Raw genomic sequence first — 9,983 nt, 5'->3', positions numbered from 1 at the left:
CAATGGGAGACAGCTGAGATGGAAGTGGAAGCCATAGAAAAACTTCCTACCCACCTGCCTACTAGATATCACCCAATGGGCATCTTAGAGGCAACTCAAATCCAACATGTCTAAACTAAATTTATCTCTGTCCCTTTCCCCAAACAAAACTGCTTCCCCTCCTCCTGTATACCCCATCTCAGCAGAAAGTATCTCATACCACTAACTGCACAAGCCAGAGAGCTGAGAATCATCCTTGGCTCTTCCTTCTCTCTTACTTGTTCACAGCCAGTCACCAAGTCCTGACCCTCAAATAGGACAACTACTGTCAATTCCCACCACCCCATTCCACCATGTTGTCTGGACACGCTGTCTTCACTTCTTTACAGCTAAACCCTCTCCAATCTGGCTTGTCTCCACTGCTACACAAAACTCTTATCAAAATCACCGATGACTTGCATGGTACCAAAACTAACATTTTTTTTTAATAAATTTATTTATTTTACTTATTTATTTTTGGCTGCGTTGGGTCTTCGTTGCTGCGAGGGGGCTTTCTCTAGTTGCAGCGAGCAGGTGCCACTCTTTGCTGTGGTGCATGGGGCTTCTCATTGCTGTGGCTTCTGTTGCGGAGCACGGGCTCCAGGCGCATGGGCTTCAGCAGTTGTGGCTCACGGGCACCAGGCGCATGGGCTTCAGCAGTTGTGGCTCACGGGCTCTAGAGCGCAGGCTCAGTAGTTGTGGCGCATGGGCTTAGTTGCTCTGTGGCATGTGGGATCTTCCTGGACCAGGGCTCGAACCCATGTCCCCTGCACTGGCAGGCGGACTCTCAACCACTGAGCCACCAGGGAAGCCCACAAACATTTTTCTGATCTCATAAATTAAAGTTCTGGCAAGGAACAGAATTTACTTTATAAATTCCATATACACCTGAAAAATTCAATCCCACAGAAAAGTCTAAATCTTCTTTAACCCATGAGTTATAATCCCCTCCACCAAATTCTTTTCTGGAGCTGGAACAAACTATAGAACTGGTGGATTTGACTCTCCTGTCCTTACCGGAAAACAGAAGTACCTTCTAGCTCTGCCTTTATTGGACAAATTTGGAGAAGACACTGAAATTTTAGGTTTCTTTAGGATGTTAGAGATACTTGGTCATTTTTTCCCTTTTAGAATGAGAGGTTACTGTTAGCCAATAACATAAAGATCTGTTTGTAGACTGAAAATTTGGCTTACACTTTAAAGGCACGAGGAGTGCCAACTCATCAAAATGAATATTAAATAAAGAAAAGCACCAAGGAGCAAACAATGTAAGGAAGGTGTGCTGCACTTAACTGTTAGCACATCAAGTACCAAAGTCAATTTTAAATATAATTAAAAAAAATAAAGTGTAATAAAGACTAATTCATGGGCTTCCCTGGTGATGCAGTGGTTAAGAATCCGCCTGCCAATGCAGGGGACACGGGTTCGATCCCTGGTCCGGGAAGATCCTACATGCCGCGGAGCAACTAAGCCCGTGTGCCACAACTACTGAGCCTGCGCTCTAGAGCCTGTGAGCCACAACTACTGAAGCCCGCACACCACAACTACTGAAGCCCGTGTGCCTAGAGCCCATGCTCTGCAACAGAAACCACTGTAAAGAGAAGCCCGCGCACCGCAACGAAGAGTAGCACTCGTTCACCGCAACTAGAGAAAGCTTGCGCGCAGCAACAAAGACCCAACACAGCCAAAAAATAAAAGACTAATTCATTTATGTTTTTATATCCAGGGGAACATTATTTGTTTTGTTAAAATGAATTTGCAGAGATAAGTATATATGCAATTTAAAGGAAGCTTTCTGTGCAGAAATCTAAAGATATAAAAATAATAAATAATAACGTACGAGTCATTCATTCACACTTTCATACATTTATTGAGTACTCCCACATTATCGATAAACATTGCTTGAACTATTAAAAGACAATGTTTAAACTGGGGCACAAATGAATGAATTATACTATTTTAATAACATTATGAATAATACTATTTTGTCAAATACACAAATACTTTGGAAATATCTGTGCAAGTCTTTAGAGATACAAACTATAGGAAGTAGTAGATGGAGCAGGAAAAAAGCTCAGAAACTTTGAAGTATGTGCTGAGTATTTTAGCCATAAACTCTCTTAACCTCCTGATACCAGGTACTTAAACCAAATTCATTTTCTAGTCAAACATTGTTTCCTGAAGACAAACTGTCCAGTTCATTATCCAGGGGTATGCCACTAAATAATTGGAAATATCAATATCTACTGCCTTGTTTGGCCTCATTTAAAAATAAAAAGTATCCTTCAAGAGAACAGTTCATACAGTTTTGACATTTACTAAGTGGCTTTTATATGCTAGAAACTTTAAGTGGGTTGTTGCATGGAATCCATCTGACAAATTTATATCATACTAACTTCCATGTTATTGTTGAGCTAAACAAGGCTTAGAGGAGGTTAGTAAATGGCAATAATACTAATAACAATAATAGCAAGAAAAACAACAATAGCTAACTTTTGTCTAGCATCTGGTATGTGCTAGGCACTTAATATTACTGGATTGACATAATAGCAGTTTTTCTTTGGCAAGTCCATAGGACTCAGGAGACTTTGGATAACTCACTTAAGGCCTCGAGGCCTCATATATTAAGTACAGGTAATAATAAGTACTTTCATTGGAATGTTGTGAAAATTAAATGGAATAATTTGTATAATTTTCAGCATATTGCCTGACATTGAGTAGTGTTCAGTAAATGATAACTTATAACTATGTATAACATCTCTCCTCATTTGATGGGAAACTTGGTCACAGGTCCTTTGAATGTTAAAAAAACTTACAATTCCCTATGTCTACATTTGCTATTCTAACTCTGATTAATAAAACTATGTTGCCTTTCCTCTCATGGTTAGTCAGTATTTAAAAATTACCTAAAATTTTCTGATCAAAATTTGCGTGTTCCCTCTAGTGTGGAAAAGTGAAAACTCTCCCTTTGCTCTGCCTTCTGTGTTTTAATCCCTGGGTTATGACTAAGCCACAGATACTAGTAGATGCACTCCCTGTTTTTGGGGAGATATAGGTAAATAAGTGGTAGCAAAAATTCCCCATTTATTAGCTTGTTGGGAGAATTTCTTTTTAATTCTGAAGTCTCTTGTGTATAATAATTTCTCATTAAACCTTATTTCACGTCTAGCATTCCAATGAAACAAAACTCCAAAACAACTGGACAAAGTCTTTTTGGGAGGGATGAGATGGAAAACGGAAAGAGAATTAGAGGAAGAGTAAGACTTCCAAAACGTATTTGGATTGAGTTAATTTTGTACTTGATATTCCATCTTTCATAATTCCTAACTCTGATGTTTTTTGTAATATTTCATCATCTCACTCCACTGCCACTTCCACAGAAGTAATAGAAACATCTTCTATAAAATCTATATGCTTGTTGTGCCTGTCATTGTGTATGCCTACACTGTAGCTCATCAGCAAAGTCTGTCAGATGCTGAGACATTGGTAGAGACCATCTTTTTTTCTTTTTTCAAATAGATCTTTATTGGAGTATAATTGCTTAACAATACTGTGTTAGTTTCTGTTGCACAACAAAGTGAATCAGACATATACATACACATGTCCCCATATCCCGTCCCTCTTGAGCCTCCCTCCCATCCTCCCTATCCCACCCCTCTAGGTCATCGCAAAGCACTGAGCTGATCTCCCTGTGCTATGCTGTTGCTTCCCACCAGCTATCTATTGTAGTGTATATATGTCGATGCTACTTTCACTTCGCCCCAGCTTCGCCCTCTCACCCCAGGTCCTCAAGTCCATTTTCTATGTCTACCTCTTTATTCTTGCCCTGCAACTAGGTTCATCAGTATCATTTTTTTTTTTTTAGATTCCATATATATGTGTTAGCATACGGTATTTGTTTTTGTCTTTCTCACCTACTTCACTCTGTATGACAGTCTCTAGGTCCATCCACCTCACTACAAATAACTCAATTTTGTTTCTTTTTATGGCTGCGTAACATTCCATTGTATATATGTGCCACATCTTCTTTATCCATTCATCTGTCGATGGACATTTAGGTTGGTTCCATGTCCTGGCTATTGTAAATAGTGCTGCAATGAACATTGTGGTACATATATCTTTTTGAGTTATGGTTTTCTCAGGGTATATGCCCAATAGTGGGATTGCTGTGTCATATGGTATTTCTATTTTTAGTTTTTTAAGGAGCCTCCATACTGTTTTCCATAGTGGCTGTATCAATTTACATTCTCACCAACAGTGCAGGAGGGTTCCCATTTCACCACACCCTTTCCACCATTTATTGTTTCTAAAGTTTTTGATAATGGCCATTCTGACTGGCACGAAGTGATACCTCATTGTAGTTTTGATTTGCATTTCTCTAATAATTAGTGATGTTGAGCATCTTTTCATGTGACTCTTGGTCATCTGTATGTCTTCCTTGGTGAAATGTCTATTTAGGTCTTCCACCCATTTTTCAACTGGATTTTTTGTTTTTTTGATATTGAGCTCCATGAGCTGTTTGTATATTTTGGAGATTAATCCTTTGTCTGTTGTTTCATTTGCAAATATTTTCTCCCATTTTGAGGGTTGTCTTTTTGTCTTGTTTATGGTTTCCTTTGCTGTGCAAAAGATTTTAAGTTTAATTCAGTCCCAATTGTTTATTTTTGTTTTTATTTCCGTTACTCTAGGAGGTGGGTCAAAAAAGATCTTGCTGTGGTTTATGTTAAAGAGTGTTTTTTCCTATATGTTCCTCTAAGAGTTTTAGAGTGTCTGGTATTACGTTTAAGTCTTTAATCCATTTGGAGTTTATTTTTATGTATGATGTTAGGTAGTGTTCTAATTTCATTCTTTTACATATAGCTGTCCAGTTTTCCCAGCACCACTTATTGAAGAGACTGTCTTTTCTCCATTGTATATTCTTGCCTCCTTTGTCATACATTAGTTGACCATAGGTGCGTGGGTTTATCTCTGGGCTTTCTATCCTGTTCCATTGATCTATATTTCTGTTTTAGTGCCAGTACCATACTGTCTTGATTACTGTAGCTTTGTGGTATAGTTTGAAGTCAGGGAGCCTGATTGCCCCAACTCCGTTTTTCTTTCTCAAGATTGCTTTGGCTATTTGGGGTCTTTTGCATTTCCATTCGAATTGTAAAATATTTTGTTCTAATTTTGTGAAGAATGCCATTGGTAGTTTGATGGGGATTGCACTGAATCTGTAGACTGCTTTGGGTAGTATAGTCATTTTCACAATATTGATTCTTCCAATCCAAGAACATGGTATATTTCTCCATCTATTTATGTCATCTTTGATTTCTTTCATCAGTGTTTTATAGTTTTCTGAGTACAAGTCTTTTGCCTCCTTAGGCAGGTTTATTCCTAGGTATTTTATTCTTTTTGTTGCAATGGTAAATGGGAGTGTTTCCTTAATTTCTCTTTCTGATTTTTTGTTGTTGGTGTGTAGGAATGCCAGAGATTTCTGTGCATTAATTTTGTATCTGCAACCTTACCAAATTAACTGATTAGTTCTAGTAGTTTTCTGGTGGCATCTTTAGGATTTTCTATGTATAGTATCATGTCATCAGCAAACAGTGACAGTTTTACTTCTTCTTATCCAATTTGTATTCTTTTATTTCTTTTTCTTCTCTGATTGCTGTGATTTTTAATTACGGTTTCAGTTTCATTATGTGTGATAGGTCTGTTTATATTTCCTAATTCTTCCTGGTTCAGTCTTGGAAAATTGTACCTTTCCAAGAATTTGTCCATTTCTTTGTCGTTGTCCATTTTATTGGCATATAGTTGTTTGTAGTAGTCTCTTATAATCCTTCGTATTTCTGCAGTGTCAGTTGTGATTTCTCCTTTTTCATTTCTAATTTTATTGATTTGTGTCCTCTCCCTTTTTTCTTGATGAGTCTGGCTAATGGTTTATCAATTTTGTTTATCTTCTCAAAGAACCAGCTTTTAGTTTTATTGATCTTTGCTATTGTTTTCTTCATTTCTATTTCATTTATTTCTGCTCTAATTTTTATGATTTCTTTCCTTTTACTGACTTTGGGTTTTGTTTGTTCTTCTTTCTCTAGTTGTTTGAGTGTGTAGGGTTAGATTTATTATTTGAGATTGAGATTTTTCTTGTTTCTTGAGGTGAGATTGTATTGCTATAAACTTCCCTCTTAGAACTGCTTTTGCTGTGTCCCATAGGTTTTGGATCGTCGTGTTTCATGGTCATTTGTTTCTATGTATTTTTTTTTCTTTGATTTCTACAGTGATCTCTTGGTTATTTAGTAGTGCACTGTTTAGCCTCCATGTATTTGTGTTTTTTACAGTTTTTTTTCCTGTAATTTATTTCCAGTCTCATAGTGTTGTGGTCAGAAGAGATGCTTGATACGATTTCAATTTTCTTAAATTTTCTGAGGCTTGATTTGTTACCCAAGATGTGATCTATCCTGGAGAATGTTCCATGTGCACTTGAGAAGAAAGTGCATTCTGCCACTTTTGGGTGGAATGTTCTATAAATATCAATTAGATCTATCTGGTCTATTGTGTCATTTAAAGCTTGTGTTTCCTTATTTATTTTCTGTTTGGATGATCTGTCCATTGGTGTAAGTGGTGTGTTAAAGTCCCCTACTATTATTGTGTTACTGTTGATTTCTCCTTTCATGGTTGTTAGCATTTGCCTTATGTATTGAGGTGCTCCTATGTTGGATGCATAAACATTTATAACTGTTATATCTTCTTCTTGGATTGATCCTTTGATCATTATGTAGTGTCCCTTCTTATCTCTTGTAACAATCTTTATTTTAAAGTCTGTTTCACCTGATATGAGTATTGCTACTCCAGCTTTCTTTTGACTTCCATTTGCATGGAATATCTTTTTCCATCCCTTCACTTTCAGTCTGTATGTTTCCCTAGGTCTGAAGTGGCTCTCTTGTAGATAGCATAAATATGAATCTTGGTTTTGTATCCATTCAGCCAGTCTGTGTCTTTTGTTTGGGGCATTTAATCCATTTACATTCAAGGTTATTATTGATATGTATGTTCCTGTTGCCATTTTCTTAATTGTTTTGGGTTTGTTTTTGTGGGTCTTTTTCTTCTCTTGTGTTTCCTGCTTAGAGAAGTTTCTTTAGCATTTGTTGTAAAGCTGGTTTGGTGGTGCTGAATTCTCTTAGCTTTTACTTCTCTGAAAAGCTGTCAACTTCTCCATTGAATCTGAATGAGATCCTTGCTGGGCAGAGTAATCTTGGCTGTAGGTTTTTCTCTTTCATCACTTTACGTATATTCTGCCACTCCCTTCTGGCCTGCAGAGTTTCTGCTGAAAAATCAGCTGATAACCTTATGGGATTCCTTTGTATGTTATTTTTTGTTTTCCCCTTGCTGCTTTTAATAGTTTTTCTTTGAATTTAATTTTTGTTAGTTTGATTAATATGTGTCTTGGTGTGTTTTTTCTAGGGTTTATCCTGTATCGGACTCTCTGTGCTTCCTGGACTTGGGTGACTATTTCTTTTCCCATGTTAGGGAAGTTTTCAACTATAATCTCTTCAAATATTTTCTCAGACCCTTTCTTTTTCTCTTCTTCTTCTGGGACCCCTATAATTCGAATGTTGGTGCATTTAGTACTGTCCCAGAGGTCTCTGAGATTGTCTTTAATTCTTTTCATTCTTTTTTCTTAATTCTGCTCCTCGGCAGTTATTTCCACCATTTTGCCTTCCAGCTCACTTATTCATTCTTCTGCCTCAGTTATTCTGTTATTGATTCCTTCTAGTGTATTTTTCATTTTAGTTATTGTGTTGTTCATCTCTGTTTGTTCTTTATTTCTTCTAGATCTTTGTTAAACATTTCTTGTATTTTCTCAATCTGTGCTTCCATTCTATTTCTGAGATTCTGGATCATCTTTACTATCATTACTCTGAATTCTTTTTCAGGTAGATTACCTATTTCATCTTCATTTATTTGGTCTTGTAGGCTTTTACCTTGCTCCTTCACCTGTGACATATTTTTTTGCCATCTCTTTTTTTTTTTTTTTTTTTATAAGTAGGATTGTGTTCCTGTCTTACTGGTTGTTTGGCCTGAGGCTTCCAATACTGGAGTTTGTAGGCTATTGAGTAGAGCTGGGTCTTGGTGCTGAGATGAGGACCTCCGTGAGACCTCACTCCAATGAATATTTCCTGGGGTCTGAGGTTCTCTGTTAGTTCAGTGATTAGGACTTGGAGCTCCCACTGCAGGAGCTTCAGCCTGACCCCAGGCTCATGAACCAAGATCCCAAAAGCCACCAGTTCACTTGGGGTTCCTCCTGTCTCCTTGGGCATCAGAGTTCCCCACTAGCAGCCGGCAGGCACCCTAGTTGTGGGGAGACACTAACTTTGCATCTTCCCACACTGCCATCTTGACTCCGCCTCCTTAGACCATCTTTTTAATTTTCAGTTGTCAGTTCTTAGGTGCCCTTTTGAGTTTGCTGTGTGCTTTTTAACAGTGGACAAATGGCTTGCCTGCCTTGCTCTGCCTATCTTTATGATACTCATTTCACTATTCATCAATGAATTTGCAAACCCTGATCATTTACATCAATGCTTCTCCAAAGCTTTCAACTGAGAACAGTCTGTAGTCACTTGCAGAGAGTCCTGACCTTCCAAATGCATTTTGTCCTGGTTTACTTAATCATTTCTATTCTCTTTCTCCCTCCCAGTGTACCAGTACTCTCTGGAAATTCTAAAATGTGGAACTTAATAGGATCCCCCACTCCTCATTCTGCTCACCTGACACCACTACTCATTAAAACTGGAAACTATTTAGATATGTATATAAGTAATTCCCATTTCCTTTGAGCCTTCTCCACCTAGGTAGGCTTGTTGTTCTTATGTCACACTCCTATGCTTTCAGTTTAGAAACCACTAATGCTGTTGCTTGCCTATAGCTCTCTCTTTCACTACTTCCCACTTCTTCTCTGTCCAGAAAACCATTACTTCTTCAAGGCAGCTGTAATCTTTTCTACAGAACCTATCTTACCACACACCTCCAGCCTCAGGCAAAGTTACCCATTGATACTTTATGGACTAGCAGTGTGGTCGATAGACTACAGATTGTTTTTGTATGGCCTATGAGCTAAGAATGGCATTTACATTTTTATATGGTTGGAAAAAAAATAAAAAGATGAATAATATATCATACTAAGTGAAAACGGTATAAAATTCAAATTTCAGTATTCATGAAGCTTTCTTCGAACCTAGCCACACCCATACTCATTTATGTATATGTTGTCTATGGCTGACTTCATGCTACAACAGCAGAGCTGAAAAGTTTCAAGAGACCATATGGTCCACAACATCAAAAATATTTACTATCTGACCCTTTACATAAAAAGTTTGTTGACTCCTGCTGTTATCTTACTACTCCAAATATAGGCCAAGCACCAGCAGCATCAACATCACCTGGGAGCTTGTTAGAAACGCAGACTCTCTGGCTCCTTCTCAGACCTAATGAATCAGAATCTGCAGATTTAAAGGATCCCCAGATGATTCTATCCACAGTAAGTTTTGTGAAACATTGCTCTAGCACTCCTTGTGCTGTCTTAAAATTGTTTGTCGATATTTTAACAGATGAAAAAATGGAAACATGACTAGGATATTAAAATGTATGAGTTATGGCAGATATATGTAATTTAAGACAAACTTGGGCCACTGCAAGATAGCAAAGTGCAATTCAGTGGAATAAAAATAAAGTACAGGGCTTCCCTGGTGGCGTAGTGGTTGGGAATCTGCCTGCCAATGCAGGGGACACGGGTTCGAGCCCTGGTCTGGGAAGATCCCACATGCCACGGAGCAACTGGGCCCATGAGCCACGGCTGCTGAGCCTGCGCGTCTGGAGCCTGTGCTCCGCAACAAGAGAGGCCGCGATAGTGAGAGGCCCACGCACTGCGATGAAGAGTGGCCCCCGCACTGCAATGAAGAGTGGTCCCCGCTTGCCACAACTGGAGA

This window comes from Balaenoptera ricei, chromosome X (genome assembly GCF_028023285.1).
Source record: "Balaenoptera ricei isolate mBalRic1 chromosome X, mBalRic1.hap2, whole genome shotgun sequence".
Classification (NCBI taxonomy): Eukaryota; Metazoa; Chordata; class Mammalia; order Artiodactyla; family Balaenopteridae; genus Balaenoptera; species Balaenoptera ricei.
This window is presented reverse-complemented; position numbering follows the sequence as displayed.